The sequence below is a fragment of the Nicotiana tabacum genome, chromosome 11 (genome assembly GCF_000715075.1).
Source record: "Nicotiana tabacum cultivar K326 chromosome 11, ASM71507v2, whole genome shotgun sequence".
NCBI lineage: Eukaryota > Viridiplantae > Streptophyta > Magnoliopsida > Solanales > Solanaceae > Nicotiana > Nicotiana tabacum.
In genome coordinates this window covers 166,280,979-166,305,963 of record NC_134090.1, presented here as the reverse complement: position 1 = coordinate 166,305,963, position 24,985 = coordinate 166,280,979, and positions in this window count along the sequence as shown.

Sequence of the window (24,985 nt, the reverse complement as noted above, 5' to 3'; positions counted from 1 at the left end):
AAAAATCAATTAGTAGCCAGTAAATCAAGGATCAAAGATTTTGTAATCAATGGTCCATGAATGAACCGAGTCAGAAAAGTTAAGGAAAATCAAGTAACTTAAATTGAGTCATAGGGAAATCAACAAATAAGGAAAGAAATCAATCAAACCTATACAGAAGGAAGTCTGAAACTAATCAAGATTTGAAAGCCATTTTAGAGGGGAAGTCCAACACATATAAAGAGCATACAAACATGTTAAGCTGAAAGAAGATGTCGTGTCATTGCAAAATCAGTAGATAATAGACTATAGGAGCATGACTATCACATAGGTTAGCAATGTAGAGGAGAAGTAGCATCCAGTTGCATACAAAAATCTAGTGTAAAAGACCTTACAAGAGTTTAGCAAAAGTCAGAATCATATGAAAACAAGGACTTCAAAACTCAGTTCAGAGACTCGAAATAGGTTTGAAAGAGTTAGGGTTTCTTTTGAGATAAAACCAGTTCAAGCAAATCACATAGCCAATGGTTTCCAAACTTGCAAAACCCCCCCAAATTCTAGGGTTTTTACCATCAATCGAGTGCGGAGATGAGAGGGCAAGTAATTAAGTCAAAACAGGTTCAGAGGTCTCAGAAAAGAACTGAAACATTTAACATGTTCCTTCAGCAACAGAAACTCATGAGAAACATGGTAGAAGAGTAACATGCGAAACACAGTAGAAGCGCTCAAAGAAAATATAGTAGAAGAAACTAATACACAACATAGTAGAAGAAAACTAATCAGAATACAGTAGAGGAAATCTAGTAGAAGAAATATAGTAGAAGAAACTAATACGAAACATAGTAGAAGAAAATTAATCAGAACACAGTCAAGGAAACTTAATAAGAAACACAAAAGAACACAGTAAAGAAAAAATACAGTAGAAAAAACACACGAAAGAAAGAGAAAATCAGAGAAATATCTAAATAACTCAGAAAACCCTAGATCGAAAAAAGAAATAGTTTTGAAAGCATAGTTTTTTTGGAAAGAAAATCGTTTAAAAACTTTAGGGAAAGCACAGATCTGGAATAAATCTAAAGAGATCAGAAAAACCTCAAAAGCTAGGGTTTTCAGAGGAACCCAAACGATGAGAAAGGCTTGGATCTAAGCAAGAGGAGTCGAGGCCAGGCTCGAAACAGGCATGGCTCGCCGGAGCAGGCCGGAGATGGCCGTGGAACGTGAATCAACATAGGTCTGGACCCAACTCTTTGTGGTCGAGTCATGAAGCTCCAGTAGCCAAACGCGAGGAGCCATAGGTGGCTTGGTGAGTGGTGAAACCACCATGGATTCAGGCCAGAAGGTGGTCGGAAAAGATGAAGGGAACTCATCGGAGAGGAGGTGAAAGGGGGAAGGTTCTAGAGAGAACCATAGGTAGAGAGATAAAGACGAGTGAGGAAATGAGGGGTATTGGGGGGTCGTTTGGAATTAAAAATGGTAAGAACGAGCGAGGGCCGTTGATCTTTTAGATTAACGGCCAGGATTTAATAAGGTTTTGGGTCGGGTTTTAATTGAAATTGGGGTCCAATTTGGGGTTAGATTTTAGGCTAAAATTGAAACGAATTGGGCTATTATTTAAATAGCTAATTTTTCCCTTTTAAAATTATAAAAAATAGTAAATTAATTTCTGGGAGTAAATTAAAGGTACTAAAATGATTAATAACATATAATGATGAAAATAAAAAATACTGGAGTCAATTTTATAATTATAAACACAATTAAATCTTGAAATAGGTTAATATTGCAATTATATGCAATTTTAGCTTAAAAAATACTAAATAAATTTTGTAAAAATATGCAAAAATTATGTTAGATACATTTTAGTATAAATATGAGAATCTGATAAGTGAATTGCCAAAATGACAATTTTGGGAATAATTATTGGGCTTTTCTTGCTAAAATAACCCAATAAATTGATTAAAAAATCTTAAAAAATAAGAGAAAAATATTGAAACCTTGGGACATACTTATATATGCATATACATGCTATTTTGAGAGGATTTTGCATATTGAAAATATACAGGAAAAAATTGGGTATCAACAATGAGATTGAGTCTGTTTTGTTGAAAAAATTTAGAGACTCTATCGAAGGGGGCAATGATATGGTACCACAATTTGCCGCCCAATTCCATCGATTCTTTCGCCATGCTCGCCGATTCGTTCGTAAAGGTACACACCAGATCAATAAAGGTCGCGACCAGGAAGTCAGACCTCTTCAAAGTGAGACAGAAGGACAATAAAATGCTAAGGGAATTCGTATCTCGATTTCAGATTGAACGCATGGACCTACCCCTGGTTACCGATGATTGGGATGTCCAAGCCTTTACTCAGGCTTTGAACAAGCAAAGTTTGGTAGCATCACATCAACTAAAGCAGAATTTGATTGAGTATCCAGCGGCGACCTGGGTCGATGTGCATAATCGGTACCAGTCAAAGATCAGAGTCGAAGATGATTAGTTAGGAACCCCGTGTGATTCTGTTTACCCAAATAGATCCGAAGGCAGGATTCAAAGAGACATCGATAGAGAGCCCCGATCAAACAGGGATCAGTACCAACCATATAGCGCAGATCGTAGAAATAACAGACTAGGACGTAATCCCATGCGAAATAATCGAAGGAATGATTAAGGTCAAAATTCCCGAGGGCTCATGAGTAAGAGTGGCTTCGATAAACATGTCGAGCCTAAAGAAGCGCCACAGTTATCGAAATACAACTTCAGCGTCAATGCTTCAGGTATTGTGTCAGCCATTGGACGAATTAAGGATACTAGGTGGCCCAGACCCATACAAACCGATCCCGCTCAAAGGAATCCAAATCAAATGTGCAAGTACCATGGAACCCATGGTCATAGAACCGAAGACTGCAGACAGTTAAGGGAGGAGGTAGCTCATTTATTCAACGAGGGTCACCTTCGAGAGTTCTTGAGCGACCGAGCTAAAAATCACTTCAAAGACTGGGATGTAAACAGGAAGAACCGCAACATGTGATTCACATGATCGTCGGTGGGGTCGATGTTCCTCAAGGCCCGATATTCAAATGCACCAAAGTGATGATCACAAGGGAGAAACGTACTTAGGATTACTTACTCGAGGATACCTTATCTTTCAACGATGAGGATACAGAAGGAATCGAACAACCTCACAATGATGCATTGGTAATATCTATCCTTATGAATAAAATTCAAGTTAAACGTGTGTTGGTTGATCCAGGTAGCTCGGAAAATATTATTCAATCGAGGGTCGTAGAGCAGCTCGGCCTTCAGGATCAAATCGTGCCTGCAGATCGAGTGCTCAACGGTTTCAACATGGCAAGTGAAGCCACCAAAGGGGAAATCATGTTGCTAGTAAACGTGGCCGGAACTATCCAGGAAACAAAATTTCATGTAATCGAAGGTGATATGAGATACAACGCACTACTCGGGAGACCTTGGATCCATAATATAAGGGCGGTACCTTTAACTCTTCATCAAGTCTTGAAATTCCCAATGCCGGAAGGAATCAAAATGGTGTATGGCGAACAACCGGCAGCCAAAGAGATGTTTGCAATTGATGAGGTGATACCAGTATCGACTCTAACATCAATAAAGGGACCAGGATCGAAGGAAAAACAGTAAGTCAAATAGCAACCACAGTCGATGGCCTCGACCAGATTGAAACAATAGGAAACCATCGAGGATGATGATTATATGATACCTCGAATCTTCGTCATCCCCGATGGTTCCGATGCCACGAAGTCAACGGTTGAAGAGCTGGAACAAGTCATACTGATTAAGCACCTACCTGATCCAAAGGTATACCTGGGCACGGGGTTAACTCCCGAGCTCAGGGAAAAACTCATTAAATTCCTTATTAAAAATATGAATTGTTTTTCTTGATCCCACTTTGACATAACAGGGATCCCACAGGACATTACCACTCATCGACTGAGCCTAGGCTCGAAATTCAGACCGGTAAAGCAAAATAGAAGGCTACAGTCCGAGGTTAAGCATGCATTCATCAAGGATGAGGTAACCAAACTTCTCAAAATAGGGTCCATTCGGGAAGTAAAATATCCCGAATGGCTAGCAAACGTAGTCGTAGTCCCTAAGAAAGGGAATAAACTCAGTATGTGCGTAGACTATAAAGACTTAAACAGAGCATGCCCTAAAGATTCTTTTCCTTTGCCGAATATCAATCGCATGATCGATGTCACGGCCGGCCACGAGACCCTCAGTTTTCTCGATGCCTACTCCGGGTACAATCAAATATAAATGAACCCGGAGGACCAGGAAAAGACTTCATTTATCACTAAGTACGGTACTTATTGCTATAATGTAATGTCGTTTGAGGTTAAAAAATGCTGGTGCTACTTATCAACGCCTAGTAAAATGAATGCTTGAAGAACACATAGGTAAATCAATGGAGGTTTATATTGATGACATGCTAGTTAAGTCCCTGCGCGCAGAGGACCATTTGACGCATTTGCAGGAAACCTTCGACATATTGAAAAAATACAACATGAAGCTCAATCCCGAGAAATGTGCATTCAGAGTCGGATCAGGCAAGTTCCTCGGCGTTATGGTGTCAAATCGGGGAATCGAAATAAACCCCGATAAAATAAAGGTAATCGAAGACATCACTATCACGACCCAAATTCCATTATAGGTCATGATGGCGCCCAACACCGTTGTCAGGCAAACCAACCCTAATCAACTAGTGAGTTCTCATTATTTTTCCAACACATCCCCAACATTTTCTTAACAGTTAAGCTTTTAAATAGTCGATAATTAACAAGTGTGTAATAATATAAATACATCCCAAAATAATAGTCTACAATGTGTTCCAGGAATTCACAAGTACTAGGGCAACTAGTAAAATGTACAAAATACCACTATCCTACTGCCTGAAACAGAATAGACAATACATAACAACAACAAAAGAAGAGAACTCTGGTATGCTGCTGAACAACTCAGAAGGGGCAGCTCGTAAGATCTCAATCAGGAATCAGGAACACGTGTCGGAGGGGTAACTAGATGCACCTGCCTCAGATCCTATACAGCTAAGTACCGAAGCATAGTATGAGTACATAAACAACATGTACCCAGCAAGTATCTAGTCTAACCTCGAAGAAATAGTGACGAGGGGTCAACTTGACACTTACTAAGGTCAATATCAATAATATTTAAGGATTTCGCTAAGCATGGCTAGCATGAATATAATGACAGTCTCAGAATCAAGGAGAGAAAGATATATCAATTTCGGTCATGTCATATAATAATTTGCATTTCAAAGCATTTAAACAGAGTAAATCATGGATAAATTCCACATAAATAACATGTGCACATTATGCCGAGGTCGTACGACCCTGTCCAATATAATAATAAATTGTGCACTGCCAGAGGGTCGAATGACGCGAATCATAGATGCATCTATTTCTACCAAGGTGATCGGTCCGATCCACAACTAGCAATGTTTATCAAGTAAGCACGCATTGCTCATTTATAGTCAAATAAATTCACACAAGTTCTCAAGTAAGTGCGTACATTTATTTATAATTATTTATAATTCCTAGCATGTCCTAAGCGATCTCAGTAGCAAGCAAAAACGTAGGAATTTGCATGTATAGCATGATACGGTTCCTAATCTACCCGGACAATTAGCATAATAGTAGCTACGCATAAACTCTCATCACCATGTATGTACGTAGCCCTCACAGATTGTCACAAGCATTTATTTAATTCACCTAGGGGTTTATTTCCTTCTTATGAGGTTAGAAAGGAGACTCACCTTGCTCCAAGCTCACTTCTAAATTCAAGAACGTGCTCAAAACCCTCAATTGAGCCGAACAATCCAAAACTAATCAAACGGGGTAAGAACTAGTCAATACAAGCTCAATAGTTCATATTTTAGCTATTAGGGTAATTTCCCAACCCTAAATGCAAAGTTCCTAAAATTCATCCCCGGGCCCACGTGCCCGGATTTCGGAAATGTTTTGAAGAAAGTTGTTACGCATAACCTAAGGATCAAGAATATATGATTTTTACTCCATTCCATAACACATTTCGTGGTTAGATCTTGTTTTTATCAAAACCCTAGGTTTTACACTAATCCCATAATTTTTACTAATCTTTATGTGTTAATCAACCCAAAACCCAAGTATTAAACTCACATTAAGTAGAAATAACTTACCTCATAATGCTAGGTTGAAATCTCCTCTTTGGAAGCTCCCAAATCGCCCAAGTGTTGAAGTGAAATGAAATAAATGGCCTAAGTCCCATTTTTAAAAGCTGTGTTCAGGCCTTTGATGTCGTATTTGCGACATCAGTTTCGCAAATGCAAAGGTCGGAATTGCGACAAAACCATCGCAAATGCAAACATGGGCTCCCTCTTCAAGGGTTGCAAATGCGACAAAAGGGTTGCAAATGCGACAAAAGGGTCGCAAATACGGACCATGCTAGGTTCGCAAATGCAAAGGAAATGTCGCAAATGCGACGACTGCCCAGCTTAAGCTTCTTCGCAATTGCAAAGCCTTCCTCGCAAATGCGGTCATCGCAAATGCAAACAAATCCTCGCATTTGCGAGACCTGCAACACCTACCCAGGAATACCAGAAAACTGGAGTGTTTTCACTCCCAACACATGTCCGAAACTCATCCGAGCCCTCGGGGCTCCACACCGAATCACACAAGTCTAACAACATAGTACAAACTTGCTCGCGTGATGTAAACACTGAAATAACATCAAAGACTAAGAATCGCCACCCAAAACCAATGAATCATACTTGAGAACTTCAAGTTCTTAAATTTACTTTCAACGTGCCGAAACATACTTATACTACTCTGATTGACACCAAATTTTGCGTGCAACTCTTAAATGACATTACAGAACTATTCCCGGTCTCAAAATTCCGTTTGAACCTCGATAACACAAAACCCGCTCCAAACCAAATATTTAAGAACTTCTAAAACCTTCAAGAACCAACTTTTACTATTATGAGCAAAAACGCTCCCGAGTCATCCAAAACCCGATCTAGACATACGCCCAAGTCTGAAATCATCATACTAACCTATTGGAACCGTCAAATCCCAATTCTGAGGTCGTTTACTCAAATGTTGACCGAAGTCAAACTTGGCCTTTTAAGCCAACCTTAAGGAACCAAGTGCTCCGATTTCAACCCAAACTCTTCCAAATTCTGAACCAACTATCCTCGCAAGTCATAAATCAGTTAAACCAAGTAGAGGAAGTTTTATTTAGGAGAACGAGGTTCTAGAAAGCAAAACGACTAGTCAAGTTTCTCCACATCTTAAATAAACGTTCGTCCTCGAACGAATTATATTCATATCTGAAGTGTCAAATAAGCGTGGATATCTGCTCCGCATGTCCTCCTAGGACTCCCAGGTCGCCTCCTCGACTGGTTGGCCTCTCTACTGGACCTTTACCATAGAAATCCTCTTGGATCTCAACTGGAGATCATGTCTATCAACAATGGAAACTAGCTCCTTCTCATAACCCTAACTCTCATCTAGTTGAATAGTACTGAAGTCTAACATATGGGACAAGTCGGCGTGATACCTCTGAAGCATAGTTACGTGAAAAATTGGATGAACTCCCGATAAACTGGGAGGTAAAGCAAGCTCATAAACAACCCCCCCAACTCGCCTCAACACCTTAAATGGGCCTATAAACCTGGGGCTCAACTTGCCCTTCTTCCCGAATCTCATAATACCCTTCATCGATGAGACTTTCAAGAGAACTTTCTCACCGACCATGAATGATACATCCTGCACCTTCTAATTTACATAACTCTTCTGTTTGGACTGAGTTGTACGAAGTCTCTCCTTAATCAAATTTACCTTCTCTAAGGCATCTTTACCAAATCTGTACTATATAACTTAGCCTTAGCCGCCTCATACCACCCGATATGAGAACGACATCACCAACCATTTAAAGCCTCAAATGGAGTCATCTCGATGCTGGACTGATAACTGTTATTGTAAGCAAACTCGACCAAAGGCAAGAATTGATCCCACTGCCCTCCAAAGTCAATCACACATGTTCTGAGCATGCCCTCCAGAATCTGAACTGTCTGTTTCGACTGCCCGTCGGTCTGCGGGTGAAATGCTGTGCTGAGCTCTACATGGGTCCCCAACTCACTCTGTACGGCTCTCCAGAAATGGGAAATGAACTGAGGGCCTCTATCTGATATGATGGAAATAGGCACACCGTGCAACAAAACTATCTCCCGAATGTAGATTTGAGCCAACCTCTCTAAAGTATAAGTAGTCACTATCGGAATGAAGTTTGCCGACTTGGTCAACCTGTTGACAATGACCCAAACTGCATCAAACTTCCGCAATGTCCACGGTAACCCAACTACGAAGTCCATAGTAATGCGCTCCCACTTCCACTCAGGTATATGCATCTGCTGAAGTAGGCCACCTGGTCTCTGGTGCTCATACTTAACCTACTGGCAATTCAAACATCTAGCCATATACTTAACTATGTCTTTCTTCATCTGCCGCCACCAATAATGCTGCCTCAGGTCACGATACATCTTCGTAGCACCTGGATGAATGGAATACCATGAACTGTGTGCCTCCTCTAGAATCCTCTCCCTCAAGCCATCAACATTAGGAACACATAGGCGACCCTGGAGTCGCAAAACACCATCCTCGCCAATAGAAACCTCCTTGGCACCACCCTGTAGCACCGTCTCTCAGAGAACTGCCAAATGCAGATCATCGAACAACCGAGCCTTGATCTACCCCAATAATGAAGACTGAGCAACAACACATGCAAGAACTCGGCTGGGCTCTAAAATGTCCAACCTTACAAGTCTGTTAGGCAAGGACTGAATGTCGAAAACTAGTGGTCTATCCTCCGCTGTAATGAATGCCAAGCTACATATACTCTCTGCCTTCCTATTCAAGTTATCAGCGACCACATTTACCTTACCCGGATGATAAAGAATGGTTATGTCATAATCCTTTAGTAACTCAAGCCATCTACGCTGCTTAAACAAATGCTGTAAACTGTGATGATCAGTATAAACCTCACATGACAACCTATATAGATAATGCCTCAATATCTTAAGAGCATGAACAATCGCTGTTAACTCTAGGTCGTACACGAGGTAATTCTTCTCATGAATCTTTAGCTGACAAGAAGAATATGCAATAATTCGCCCCTCCTGCATCAATACACATCCCAAGCCAACGCGTGAAGCATCGCAATATACCGTATACATCCCTGATTTAGAAGCAACACTAGAACCGGGGCTATAGTCAAAGTTGTCTTGAGATTCTGAAAGCTCGCCTCACAATCATCGGACCAACGAAAAGGAGCACCCTTCTAGGTCAATCTAGTCAAAGGTGATACAATGGATGAAAAGCCCTGCACAAATCGGCAGTAATAACCTGTTAACCCCAGGAAACTCCTGATCTCAGTCATTGAAGTAGGACGTGGCCAACTCTGAACTGCCTCAATCTTCTTGGGATCCACCTTAATGCCCTCTACTGATACAATATGCCCCAAGAATGCTACTGACTCTAGCCAAAACTCACACTTGGAGAACTTAGCATATAGCTTCTTCTCTCGCAAGGTCTGAAGCACTACTGTCAAATGTTGCTTGTGCTCCCCCGAGCTACGTGAGTATATCAAAATGTCGTCAATGAAGACAATAACAAAGGAATAAATTTAAGGCTTAAACACCATTTTCATCAAGTCCATAAACGCCGCTGGGGCATTAGTCAAGCCAAAGGACATCACTAGAAACTCATAATAGCCATATCTAGTACGGAAAGCATTCTTCGATACATCTGAGTCCCGAATCTTCAGCTGATGATACCCCGACCTCAAGTTGATCTTAGAGAACACCCTATCACCCTACAACTGGTCGAACAAATCATCAATGCACGACAACGGGTACTTGTTCTTAATGGTAGCCTTGTTCAACTGGTGGTAATCAATGCACAATCCGCATAGTCCCATCCTTCTTCTTCACAAACAACACTTGTGCACCCTAAGGTAACACACTCAGTCTAACAAACCCCTTTGCTAACAACTCCTCAAGCTACTCCTTCAACTTTTTCGGAGCCATACGGTACGGTGGGATAGATATAGGCTAGGTGCCTGGAGCCAAATCAATACAGAAATCAATATTAAGATCCGATGGCATGCCAGAAAGGTTAGAATGAAACACATCGGCGAACTACCAGACTACTACAACTAAATCAATCATCAAGGACTCTGTGGTAGTGTCCCGAACATAAGCTAGATAAGCCAAACAACCCTTCTCGACCATATGTCGAGCCTTCAAAAAAGAGATAACCTGACTAGAGGTACTAATTGAGGAACCCTTCCACTCCAACCTTGGAAACTCTGGCATTGCTAAAGTAATAGTCTTGGCATAGCAAGCTAGGACGGCGTGATATAGCGATATACAATCCATGCCCAGGATGACCTCAAAGTCGTTCATATCAAGCAATAAGAGGTCTGATCTAGTCTTAAAACCATAAAATATGACCACACAGGACCAGTAGATATGATCCACAACCACTGAATTGCCCATAGGAGTGGACACATGAATCAGAGTACCCAAGGACTCACGCAGAATATCCAGAAAATGAGCAAACAGAGATGATACATATGAATAGGTAGACCCTGGATCAAATAGCACTGAAGCATCCCTACCGCAGACAGAAATAATACATGTGATGACAACATCTGAGGCCAATGCATCTGGTCTAGCCAGAAAAGCATAGAATCTGGCTGGAGAGCCGGCTGGCTGGCCTCCACCTGACTGAGCAGTAGCTGGTTGACCTCTCCCTACCTGGCCTCCACCTTTAGGACGGCCCCTACCAGTCTGTCCTTCGCCTCTGGGAGGTTGGGCAACCGGTGTTGTAATCATGGGCTACTGACCGTGCTGCACTACCTCGGCCCGAAGCCTAGGACTGTATCTCCTCATATGACCAAGATCTCTGCACTCGAAACAACCCCGCGGCGCGGTGACCTGCTGCCCTGATGTTTGGCCCTGATGGCCTGTAGACCCACTGGAAGAAGTCTGAATAGCCAATGGGCGGTATGAACTCTCTGGTATGGCACTAAAATAGGAGCCAAAAGAACCCTGGGGACCTGAATACCCACTGGAAGAACCCTGAATAGCTGGCGGGCAGTAAGAACTCTTTGGTATGACGCTAAAATAGGGGCGCGCTGGAGCACCTCAAGGAGGTGGTGGTGCTGAATATGGGGGCCTACTGGGCTCACCCCTCCCAAACTGACCTCTACCCCTAGCCGGGGTACCTCTAAACTCTCCATAGAATTGGGCTCTCTTGTCCTGCTGCATCTGTGCTCTACCTCTCAGATGGTAGCCCTCAATCCTTCGAGCAATCTCCACTATCAGTTGATAAGGAGTCCCCATCTCCACCTCTCGGGCCATGTTGGCCCTAATACCAAAATGCAATCCTACAATGAACTTTCGCACCCTCTCTGCATCAGTAGGAAGTATCATCAGTGCATGGTGGGACAACTCAGAAAACCTCGCCTCATAGTCGGTCACCGACATCTGACCCTGCTCAAGCTACTCAAACTGATACCGCAACTCTTCCCTCTCAGAGGGTGGAATATACCTATCTAGGAAAACTTGTGTGAACTGACCCCAAGTAATGGGAGGAGAACCCGCTGCCCTGCCAAGAACATAAGACTACCACCATCTACGGGCCTTGCCCTCCAGCTGGAATATAGTAAAGTCAACCCCATGAGACTCCAATATCCTCATGTTGTGCAGTCTGTCCATGCACCTATTAATGAAATCCTGAGCATCCTCATGATGCTCACCTCCGAAGATGGGAGGGTGTAACCTAGTCCATCTATCCAATAACTTCTGCGGATCGTCATCCGCAGCTGGTCTGGGCTCAGGTACCACAACAACAACTGGCTGAGCCCCATCTGTGGGTAGTGCACCCAGCGTCTGATACACTACAGTTGCGTGACCAGGAGCCTGGGTAGTAAGGGTTTGTGCTCCCCCTCCCGTTTGAGATATGGTTGAGTCTGTTGGAAATAAACCAGCCTGAGTCATGGTATCCATGAACCGCAACATACGGCCCATGACCTCCTGGAAACCCGGTGCTATCACGAAGTCCGGCAGGGTAGGCTCAGCTACGGGCACCTCACCCTGCTCCTCAATGATAGCATCCCCAGCAGGATTTGCCGGTGGTGCAACTGGGGCAGCTCTGGATGCCCTCGTCCCTACCTTGGGCCGGTGACCTCCCCCTTCCTTTACCTTGTTCTCTAGCAATGGGGGGAGCAGCTCCTCCCGGGTCTAGAATATCTATCGTGCGCGTCCTCACCATCTGTGAGAGATTAGAAGAAGGAAATTTAGTATACCATCAACTGTACGATAGGAGATGAACAAAGAGTAATTTCCTAACAGCCTATAGCCTCTCGAAGATAAATACAGATGTCTCCGTACCGATCCGCAAGACTCTATTAGTTTTGCCTATGACTTGTGAGACCTACGTGAACCTAGGGCTCTAATACCATGTTATCATGACTCAAATTCCATTATAGGTCATGATGGAGCCTAACACCGTTGTCAGGCAAGACAACCCTAATCAACTAGTGAGTTCTCATTATTTTTCCAACACATCCTAAACATTTTCTTAACAGTTAAGCTTTTAAACAGTCGATAATTAACAAGTGTGTAATAATATAAATACATCCCAAAATAATAGTCTACAATGTGTGCCAGGAATTCACAAGTACTAGGGCAACTAGTAAAATGTACAAAATACCACTATCCTACTGCCTGAAACAGAATAGACAATACATAACAACAACAAAAGAAGAGAACTCTGGTATGCTGCTGAACAACTCAGAAGGGGCAGCTCGTAAGATCTCGATCATGAATCAGGAACACGTGCCGGAGGGGTAACTAGATGCACCTGCCTCAGATCCTATACAGTTAAGTACTGAAGCATAGTATGAGTACATAAACAACATGTACCCAGCAAGTATCCAGTCTAACCTCGAAGAAATAGTGACGAGGGGTCAACTTGACACTTACTAAGGTCAATATCAATAATATTTAAGAATTTCGCTAAGCATGGATAGCATGAATATAATGACAGTCTCAGAATCAACGAGAGAACGATATATCAATTTCAGTCATGTCATATAATAATTTGCATTTCAAAGCATTTAAACAGAGTAAATCATCGATAAATTTCACATAAATAACATGCGCACATTATGCCAAGGTCATACGGCCCGGTCCAACATAATATTAAACTGTGCACTGCCAGAGGGTCGAATGGCGCGAACAATAGGTGCATCTGTTTCTACCGAGGCGATCGGCCTGATCCACAAATAGCAATTTTTATCAAGTAAGCACACATTGCTCATTTATAGTCAAATAAATTCATACAAGTTCTCAAGTAAGTGCATACATTCGTTTATAATTATTTACAATTCCTAGCATATCCTAAGCGATCTCAGTAGCAAGCAAAGACGTAGGAATTTGCATGTATAACATGATAAGGGTCCTAAACTACCCGGACAATGAGCATAATAATAGCTACACATGGACTGTCTTCACCATGTACGTATGTAGCTGATCGGAGCCAACCCTACACCACTATAGAGTGACAAGAGCGGTCAATACAGCTTTTATCCGAGAAGGTCGGGATCGAATCCACAGGGAGATAAGATGTATTTGGTGTTGGATTCCAACCTAATCTAGCAGTGTGTAATGCTCTTGATTGCACTTCCAATCATTCTTTTGTTTGTTTTCTATTTCTAATTTTATACTAATGATGGACGAAATTAAGCTAAGTAGATATTTTTGTAAGGTTTTCTGAATGGGTAAAGAGGCACTAGGGAAGTGACTTACTCCTAGGTGAGTATCTAACGGGATCTAGGACTTAGGGCAATAATGTTATAGTTGGGATCATGATATAGCCAATGCACGTAACTACTCACTCTATACTTCTCGGTAGTTTAAGTGACTTTGCCCTAATTGGCTTTCTCAAGCCTCATTGGATGTTCAATTTGTGCAAGCAAAGTTTGTAAATGCCTAATTTTGCCTTATATATATATATGTGTGTGTGTGTGTGTGTGTGTGTGTGTGTGTGTATGTGTTTGTTCTTATTTGTGTATGTATAGGTTTTAAGAATTGAGTAATGGTTTGATAAACAGAGTACATATTGGGCTAGTATAATTTAATTAAAATTGTGCCAAAATTGGCCCAAAATTTGAGCCCAAAGAGCCCAAATCCGGTCCAAAAGGGGGCTGCCAAGAAGAGCTTAAAACGACGTAGTTTTGTCTTGAAACTACGTCATTTTGGTTAAGTGACAAGATTCAATCTCATCCACCCATCTTGATTTAATCCAACAGTTCTAGTTTGATCTTCATCCTAGGTATTTAAAGCCTAAAATCCCCAAAAATTTGCCCCATTTCCCCCTTGTTTCCTCTCTCTTCTTTCTTTCTCCTTCTTCTCTCTTCTCTCTCTCTTCACTCTCTCTACGCCGCCCCAGCTCCGCCCACCGCCGCCAGCGGACCACCTCCAAATTCACGCCACGTAATCTCCACAACTTCCTCTTTCCATATCTCCAAACCAAATCCTAAAAAAATCCCTCGAACTCCTTGAATCTTAGATCTAGGAAACTTTCCCGTCACTTTTTTGCCCAAATTCTTGAAGCTCCAACCACTACCACCCCAAAATACCTACATCAATGGATAGAGCTCCTCAAGACCTAGCTATTGATGTCAATTATACCCCAAAATCCGGCGACCAAAATCCGGCCTAATTCCGGCGACCTCCCGGAACACCCTCTTTGGCATACCACCATTTTTTCGGCCTTTTGATGTGTAAAATGGTAAAATACTATTCTTTTTCATGGATGATTTTTTTATTTTTATTTTTAATTTTCAGATTTTATTTTTCTCTATTATTAATTATTTTAGCATTAGTTTTTGAAGTTTGAAATGTTAAATTTTCTATTTTTGCACTTGTTGAAGTAGTAAAATAGTTTTGTATTGATAAAAGTGAGGTAATGAAAAAACTTAAGAGTATATGGTACTTGTTTGGTTGTTTGTTTACTGCTTCAAGACTCTTTGAGTACAACACTCAAAAGTCAAATTGTTTGGTAAGAAAATGTAGACCTTTGTACATTATTTGAATAAAGTCTATCTTTGAATAGTGGAGAGCAGATTTTGTTTGAAATACTTGATAAGATTTGAACTAGGAAGTCTGGCATTTTGAATTTAAGAGCGGATTTTGTAGAAAAATCTGTCAAAAAGATTGATTTTTTTTTTTGAAATAGCTGATTGTTTTGATATATAGGAGGACACTCCATCTTACTGAGGGAGCTCGACACACAAAAAAGAGAAAAACTCAGTAGCTATAAGTGAAAAACTTGTTTAAGGAAAATAGAGTAGTCTTGAAAGATTTTTCTGGAGTTACATAATTGTACTGTTTTGCTGGGGTATTTCTAGTTTATTTTCTTGGGTTTGAATCTGCCGGTTGTCGCTGTCTTTTGCTGTTGTTGCTGCCCGTTTAATTGTTTTGTTGTTGATTTTGGAAAGAGCTGACTCTGCTGTATTTGTTCTTCTTTCTGCTGTTCATGTAATTTTCGGACCATGTAAACTCATAAAATCGAGTTGGAATGAAAGATAATGACGCTGGGAAATATTAGTAGCTTTATCCTTCTATTGTAATTCATTTTTATATGTTTTTGAATGTTTGATAATGTTATAATGATATGTTAGTTAATTAAATTATGTTAAGCATCTTTAATTATTTTTATTTTTGCAAAGTATTAGATATAATTTCACTGGTATTTGGTTGTTTGAAAGGAGCATATATATTAAAATTTGAACCCTTGTAGCCATGTTTGTCCCTTTGTTGTCACCAAGCTAAGTTATTATTATTATTATTATTATTATTATTATTATTATTATTATTATTATTATTATTATTATTATTATTATTATTATTATTATTATTATTATTATTATTATATTTTAGAGTCCCAATAATCTTTTTTTTATCTCTTAAAAAATACTTATTTAGTAAGGTAGTTAAGTTGTAGATTAGAAAGACAATTTGTAAACTTATTTTTGTAAATAGTTGGCTACGGATTGCAAATAGCAAGATATGGCCAAATATGTAACATAGCTTTAAAAGGCCATATCTGCAGATTTAAAGTCCAAAAGCATATGGGCTTTTGGATTTTGTCTTGGACATGAGCTCATTTGACTCCATCAACCCAATAGTGGGCTGCCTCATTCAATATCAAGACAAACCCACATCTTACTAGTTTTAAGCAATGTCAATTGATAATTTTCTCTCATTATTCTCATCTTTTAAATTAGTATTCATAACAATAATTTTCTCTCATTAGTTAAGTTGTAGATTATTGTTCAAATCTTGTCTTTAATTTTTTTTAAAATAAATAAAAACGAACATAAGAAAAGCATAAAAATCAAATAAACCACAGTTTATCCAAGTTTAATTCAAGCCAAATGTAGTCAATAAAGCGACCGTGCTAGAACCACGGGACTCAGGGAATGCCTTACACCTTATCCCCGGTCAACAGAATTCCTTACCCGGACTTTGTTTTCGCAGACCAATAATAATAGAGTCAAACCTTCCTTTGAATAGGGATTCAAATAAAAGGTGACTTGGAACACCAGTAAAAATCAATTCCAAGTGGCGACTCTGTAAATAAAATAATCCCTACTTCAAATTTGTCACTTTAATTGGAAAAACTCTTTAACCCACAATCCGTTACATTTTGCACACTTATCTCTTGGAGGGGTAAAAAGGGGTGTGACAACTCTGGCGATTCTGCTGGGGACGATACTCAAAAATTCAAGCTTGTACATTGACTTTATTTGGCTTTATTAATTTTTTATATGTAACTGTGATCTATTTGGGCATAATGTGCTACTTGCTTGCTCTTTACCGCTTTGATATTGTTGAACTATTTTATAAATTGTCTTCTTGCGCAACCCCTTTGAGTCTTCTGAATACAACCTCGGGAATCACAGATATGCGCCCCATTCTTTGTTGAGATAAAGACGGTGGGCCTGGGCTCCCGGTAAAGGATTATTAGTCACCCATATTTAAGAACGGGGAGGGTCCAGTACTTAAGTCGGAGAAGTATTGCTCCCGGTACGCTACCCCTTCCCAACTCGAGTTGTTCGCTCGTTTTATGGTCAGTCTAGATACGCCTCATCCCCTAGGAATTTTAAAATATAGAAGAACAAGCCACATGACTGGTTATCCCTAGTAGGATCGTTTTGTTGCATCATATGCACTTGACTTAGTGAAGCTCGGCACAGGGGCCGAGTCCGTATAAGACAGATATCCTTTTTGAGACCATCATGTTCACTTATGTGCTACTTGTTGCATCATTTGGAAGGCTTTCTTGCATTTGTCGATCGGCTTTAGAAAATTAGTTTAGCAAAATTATTAATAAAAAAGTACCCAGTTTTACCGAACTACGCGGGTCTGATTCTCATCGGATGTGAGATACGTAGGCAAACCTCATCGGTTCCGGCCCCCAATTTTCAAAAAAGAAAATTCAAATATATTTCCCTTCACTTCCTTCTTTAGAAAATAATTTCTTAGAGACCTCAATTAAAAAAAAATTCAAAAATATTTTCTTATTTTTTCTTTTATAAGTCTTTCTTCCACAAAAAACAAAATCAAAATCAGATTTTTTTTTTCTTCAAAAATCACAAAATAAATAATTGAAAAAGAAAAAAAAAATCGAAAATTCCAAAAAAAATAAATTGTTGAATTCCAAAATATTTTTTTTTCTGCTTCAGAAGTTTTTCTTTCAAAAATTGAAAAAACAATAATTCAAATTTCAAAAATATTTTATTTCTTCTTTAGAAGTGTTTATTTTAAAAAATCCCAAAAAAATGAAAAAAAAAGAAACTTTAAAAATGAAAAAAAAATCTTTTTTTTAATTCTTTCTTTCAAAAATTCCAAAAACAAAATGAAAAAAAAAATCGAATTTCAAAAAAACAAATCGCTCTTCTTTAGAAGTCTCACTTTCAACAATTCAATAAAAAAATTGAAATCTAAAAAAAAAATTCTTTCTTCTTTTGAATCCTTTCTTTCTACCATAAAAAATCCAAAATTATTTTCCTTGTTAGGAGCTTTCGTAGAGTTATTTGTATATGAGTAAAAAACGAGAGTTAGTTTGTGTACTTTATTCCTGATTTTTTCTGAACTACGTAATGATCTGATTCATGCGACGTCATGATACGTATGCAATCCCCATCGGATTCGATCATAACCGTAGAATTAACTGAGGAAAAAATAAACTAAAAAAAAAAAGAAAAAAAAAGAGAGAAAAAAAAGAGAGTGGAAAAAAATAAATAAAAGAGTGACCAAAAAAAATAAAATAAAAAGAAAGGAGAATGCCAAAAAATAAAAAGCGACAGAGACGAAAAAATCAAGAGTGATTAAATAAAGGTAGAAATAATAGAAAAGAGGTACATACTTAAAGGATTAGTTAAGGCCGGGATGAAACATGCAACCGTTCAAACACATGGTAGAAATGTTTAACTATTAGGTGCGTTGCATCCCCAACGTGCGATTTCCTATGTGTTAAATGTTTCAAAACTAACGAGGTTGTGGTGTGAGCAAATTAGTCAGGTTCTGTTCAGGTGGTTGGTTTTGTTGGTATGCAGTGATGAACGCGCAACCTTGCACGCAGCCACAACATTATACACAAAACCGAGCTCCACCTCCCAGAAATGCACATCCTTACCCAGCTCCATATAATCCCCAACCAAATGATCTCCGATACAATCCTCGCCTAAGAGAGCCTTTCAGAAAGAATCAGTTCACCCCTATTGGTGAATCGTATTCAAGCTTGTTCCAAAAGCTAATCAAGCTAGATCTATTGCAGCCAGTGGCCCCGAAATGGCCGAACCCCGAGTCCCCCTCGCACCGAGATGATGCTAGATGTGAATACCACTCTAGAGCAGTGGGACACAGTACAGAGGACCGTTGAACCCTCAAAAGGGTAGTTGATTGAAACTGAAAGAATCGTTTTTCGGGATGAAGAAGCTTCTGATGTGATGAGCAATCTGTTGCTTGCCCACAACATTGGGCCAATGGTCAGAATGATTTGTGAAGCTGAGGAATTTGATCCGGCACCGAAGGCCGTTGCAGCCTTTGCCGAGATAGAAGAAAAGCCAAAAATGGTCGCCAAGCATGAAAGTTCCCCATCAAACGGGAGTCTTAGTGGCCAGTCTTTCTATCCTTTATGCATCCGGATTATCTTAGGGTGTGATCCGGATGTTTTACCTTATTGTCTTATTTTCTGATGCAAACCCTTCTATTTTCAAAAGATTGAAAAAAAAATCAAATGAAATTAATATTTTATTTTCCAGGAATGCCTCTTTTCTTAATCTTGTCATTTTTCTTTCTTATTCTCTTTTTAGTTCTGTTAAATGCAGATTTCAATAACATGACATGCTTGCGGACTTCATGCCCAGATCCTGAAAGTTGTTAGACCTCGAAATAATGAATCAAGTATTAGATCGCAATGAAGATAAAGTTTAAGGAAATAAAACAAAGAGTTGGAACAACTGAAGGAAAATTGGTTCCCGGATTGGAAAGGTCCGTACATTGCAACAAGAGTACTGCCAAAAGAGTGCGTTGCACTTGGGACACATCGAAGGAAATGTCCTTGAAATAACTGTCAATGCAAATGCAGTCAAAAGGTACTATGTTGGATCCTCCATATAGTACTAATATTCTCCAATTGGGATGACGAAGGCTTTCATTCTCGCTACCCAAACACTATCAACCCTTTGCAAACCCTTTGAGCCGGCTCCCATTTTTTTATCATCCTCTTTGGAACCTGAAAGTGTTATTGAAAAATGAAATGAAAAAAAAAAGAAAAAAAATGTACAAAAAAGAGGAAGAAAAGACAAAGACAAAGAAAAACAAAAGAGGAAAAGGAAAGGAAAAAGAAAGAGCAAACAAAACAAAACAGAAAAACGAAAAAAATAAGTTCCCTGAACTACGTTCGACTTGATTCCGAAAGGATATGCAGTCAACCTCTTTATGGGGTTCAGTCACACCAAAATAAAAATCCAAATTCCACCAAAAGTGAAACTGGGGCAGATGTTGTAATGGTCCGGCGATGATCCCGCCTGAATGGTTCCAAAGTTGTAATTCGATCCAAATTATTTTTATCCAAATCCTTTCAAGTCCTTCCGATCAATCGGTGAGAATGTTCAAAGATCAGAGAATACGACTACTTGGATCCGATGCAATAAAAATGAGAGAAATAAAATGAGAGAGTCTTATTGGTGAAAACCCACACGGGCACCATGAGGCGATGGTAAAAAGAGAAATGAAAAATAAGAGAGTCTTGTTAGTGAAAACCCATAAAGAGCACTATAAGGCGAGAAGAAAAATGAGAGAGGTTAGCTCGTGAAAACCCGCAAAGGGCACCCCTGATCGAAAAGAGGATCCTCACAGCCATCGGCATCGATAGAGTCCTGGCAAGGTTTCTCCATTTTGAGGAAAACATTGTGATGAATTTCTGAGAGTCGGACGGTTCAGACAGATCAGGCATCCAGTCCAAAATGCATGTCATGATTCATTAAAGTCGGCACATACCTCCAGATAAGTCTCCCTATTCCTTTCCCCGAAAGGGACACCTTTTGTTTAAGCACAGTTCTTTTTCGCTTCCAGTTATTATTCTATTTTACCCATAATTTTTCTTTGAGTCCCCTTCGGTCTAATCCTGCATCAAAATCGAAGCAAAGAAAGGGCTGAAAAACTGGCTACAGCTTCCCCGTAATGTCGGGCACAATTTGGGGCATATATGGCATTGACGAAGGAACGAATCCATCTCTGATCTCATTCGATAAGACAAACAAAGTGTCTCAAAAAAAAGAGCTGAAAAGGTCACCTAAGCAAGACCTGCTTTATCAGAAAAGTTGATCAGCACTACAGACACAAACTGATACTGGGGTAAGACAACTGAGTTTGATTTTAGAGAAAAATGCATTGCCTTAGAGACAAGGGTAGCGGTACCATGGACATCTGGGTATGAAACAGTTAGGGGCAATATTGCAAAGCCAAGGTCTCTAGAAAATGATACAGAGCGGCATAACATCTCGGTACCACGCTGACAGAATCAGTTCTTCGACAGTAGTGGTCATGAATCAAGCTACTCAGGGCATCAAGGCCACAAACCAACCACCACTTTAAAAACTCATAAGTTTTTCTTTGTTTAAAGTAGGAACAAAGTAGTGCAGAAAGTCGGTCCTAAGTGAACGAATGTCACCAAACGTAAGATCCTTAAAAGCTCCATTTTTCTTTTATTTTCAGCATACATCACTATTGTTCACACCTCCTATTTCTGAAGCTTAACTCAGGTAGAACCGTTTCGCCTAGGGGGATCCAGCTCATAGTTTCCGGGTAGAAATACTCTTAGCTCAGGGTGTTTTACATAGATTAACCCAGGTAGAACCGTTTCGCCTAGAGGGATCCAGCTCATAGTTCCGGGTAGAAGTACTCTTCGCTCAGGTTGTTTTTACATAGCTTAACCCAGGTAGAACCTTTTCGCCTAAGGGGATTCAGCTCATAGTTCCGGGTAGAAGTATTCTTCGCTCAGGTTGTTTTACATTAGCTTAACCCAAATAGAACCTTTTTGCCTAGGGGGATCCAGCTCATAGTTTCCAGGTAGAAGTACTCTTCGCTCAGGGTGTTTTACGTAGCTTAACCCAGGTAGAACCGTTTCGCCTAGGGGGATCCAGCTCATAGTTTCTGGGTAGAAGTACTCTTCGCTCAGGGTGTTTTACGTAGCTTAACCCAGGTAGAACCTTTTCACCTAGGGGGATCTAGGTCATAGTTTCCGGGTAGAAGTACTCTTCACTCAGGGTGTTTTTACGTAGCTTAACCCAGGTAGAACCTTTTCACCTAGGGGGATCTAGGTCATAGTTTCCGGGTAGAAGTACTCTTCGCTTAGGGTGTTTTTACGTAGCTTAACCCAGGTAGAACCTTTTCACCTAGGGGGATCTAGCTCATAGTTTTCGGGTAGAAGTACTCTTCACTCAGGGTGTTTTTACGTAGCTTAACCCAGGTAGAACCTCTTCGCTTAGGGGGATCCAGCTCATAGTTCCGGGTAGAAGTACTCTTCGCTCAGGTTGTTGTTACATAGCTTAACCTAGGTAAAACCTTTTCGCCTAGGGGGATCCGGCTCCATATTTTCGGGTAGAAGTTCTCTTCACTCAGGTTGTTTTACATAGCTTAACCCAGGTAGAACCTTTTCGCCTAGGGGGATCCAGCTCCATATTTCCGGGTAGAAGTACTCTTCGCTCAGATTGTTTTACATAGCTTAAACCAGATAGAACCTTTTCGCCTAGGGGGATCCAATTCATAGTTCCAGGTAGAAGTACTCTTCGCTCATGTTGTTTTACATTAGCTTAACCCAGGTAGAACCTTTTCGCCTAGGGGGATCCAATTCATAGTTCCGGGTAGAAGTACTCTTCGCTCAGGGTGTTTTATGTAGCTTAACTTAGGTAGAATTATTTTGCCTAGAGGGATCCAATTCATAGTTCCGGGTAGAAGTACTCTTCGCTCAAGTTGTTTTGCGCAGCTTAACTTAGGTAGAACTGCTTCGCTTAGGGGGATCCAGCTCATAGTTCCAGGTAGAAGTACTCTTCGCTCAGGTTGTTTTGCATAGCTTAACTCAGGCAGAACTGTTTTGCCTAGGGGGATCCAGCTCATATTTTCGGGTAGAAGTACTCTTCACTCAGGGTGTTTTATGGAGCTTAACTCAGGTAGAACCGTTTCGTCTAGAGGGATCTAGCTCATATTTCCGGGTAGAAGTACTCTTCGCTCAGGGTGTTTTACGCAAGTTTAACGCAGGTAGAATCCTTTCACCTTGGGGATCCAGCTCATATTTCCAGGTAAAAGTACTCTTTACTCAGTTTGTTATGCAGCTTAACTCAGGTAGAACTGTTTCGCCTAGGGGGATCCTGCTCATAGTTTCCAGGTAGAAGTACTCTTCGCTCAGGGTGTTTTACGTAGCTTAACCCAGGTAGAACCGTTTTGCCTAGGGGGATCCAGTTCGTAGTTCCGGGTAGAAGTAATCTTCTCTTAGGGTGTTTTACGTAGCTTAACCCAGGTAGAACCATTTTGCCTAGGGGGATCCAGTTCGTAGTTCCGGGTAGAAGTAATCTTCGCTCAGGTTGTTTAATACAGTTTAACTCAGATCGAACTTTTTTTCACCTAGAAGGATTCAGCACTTTGTCAATAATACATGGTGCTAACACCCGATTCTATTTCCTTCTAGTGAGAGAAGGTACCAGCCCCTGATTACATTTTCTTTCAGTAGTAAGTGGTATCGATCCCTGGTTATACAATCATTCGTTGCCAAATTTTATCCCCTTTTAGATAGTTTTTACTATTGTTTCTGTCTGCCTTTTCAATAAATTAGATAATTTACAGATTTCTCTAATAACTCACAAAATTTTTCTAGTGCTAGACTGGGGCAGAAAAATTTTGTTCGTTTTTGTTTGTCTTTGATGGCTTTGCAGGCTCTTCCGTATAGCACAAGTGACGATTAAAGCTTGCAGTTTCAGTTTCTCATCAGAAGAAAGAAATGATTCAATCACAAGATAGTCGGAGTTTAGCTTTGATAATGTGTCAGCAGCCCAGCTTCTCGAGATTCATCTTCTCAAATTCTGATCTAGAAAGCAAGCCATCGAGATTGAGTCATAATCTTTTCTTCAAAAGAATTAAGATCCAATCTAAGGTCAACACAAGCGAGTAGGTCAAAAATCAAGATTTGACTCCAGAAGATACGCTGATAGGAATTTTTGTACTCTTAGTTTGCAGACATATGTAGTGCTCTTCTCTTTTTCTTTTGATGTAAGAAGTATGTGTTTGTTTTTATTTGTGTATGTATAGGTTTTAAGAATTGAGTATATGTATAGCTACCAAAGTTTTTCAGAACTACACTGACCTGATTCCTTTATAGCCCAGGATATGTAGGCAACCTCAGAAGCAAGATTCGGTCACCACCTTTTTCAAAATGCTTCCACTAGAGTGAATGTGAGCAAAAATTATCCATAACATTTATTTGTCTTTGCACGAAAACTCTTCATGTTCTCGAGCAAAGAGAGGCAGCTGTGAATATGTGTGTGTGTGTGTGTGTGTGTGTATATATATATATATATATATATATATATATATATATATATATATATATATATATATATATATATATATATATATATATGTATGTATGTATGTATGTATGTATGTATGTATGTATGTATGTATGTATGTATGTATGTGTGTGTGTGTGCGTTTGTTCTTATTTGTGTATGTATAGGTTTTAAGAATTGAGTAATGGTTTGATAAACGGAGTACGGATTGGGCTAGTATAATTTAATTAAAATTGTGCCAAAATTGGCCCAAAATTTGAGCCCAAAGAGCCCAAATCCGGTCCAAAAGGGGGATGCCAAGAAGAGCTTAAAACGACGTAGTTTTGTCTTGAAACTACGTCATTTTGGTTAAGTGACAAGATTCAATCTCATCCACCCATCTTGATTTAATCCAACAGTCCTAGTTTGATCTTCATCCTAGGTATTTAAAGCCTAAAATCCCCAAAAATTTGCCCCATTTCCCCCTTGTTTCCTCTCTCTTCTTTCTCTCTCCTTCTTCTCTCTTCTCTCTCTCTTCACTCTCTCTACGCCGCCCCAGCTCCGCCCACCGCCGCCAGCGGACCACCTCCAAATTCACGCCACGTAATCTCCACAACTTCCTCTTTCCATATCTCCAAACCAAATCCTAAAAAAATCCCTCAAACTCCTTGAATCTTAGATCTAGGAAACTTTTCCGTCACTTTTTTGCCCAAATTCTTGAAGCTCCAACCACTACCACCCCAAAATACCTACATCAATGGATAGAGCTCCTCAAGACCTAGCTATTGATGTCAATT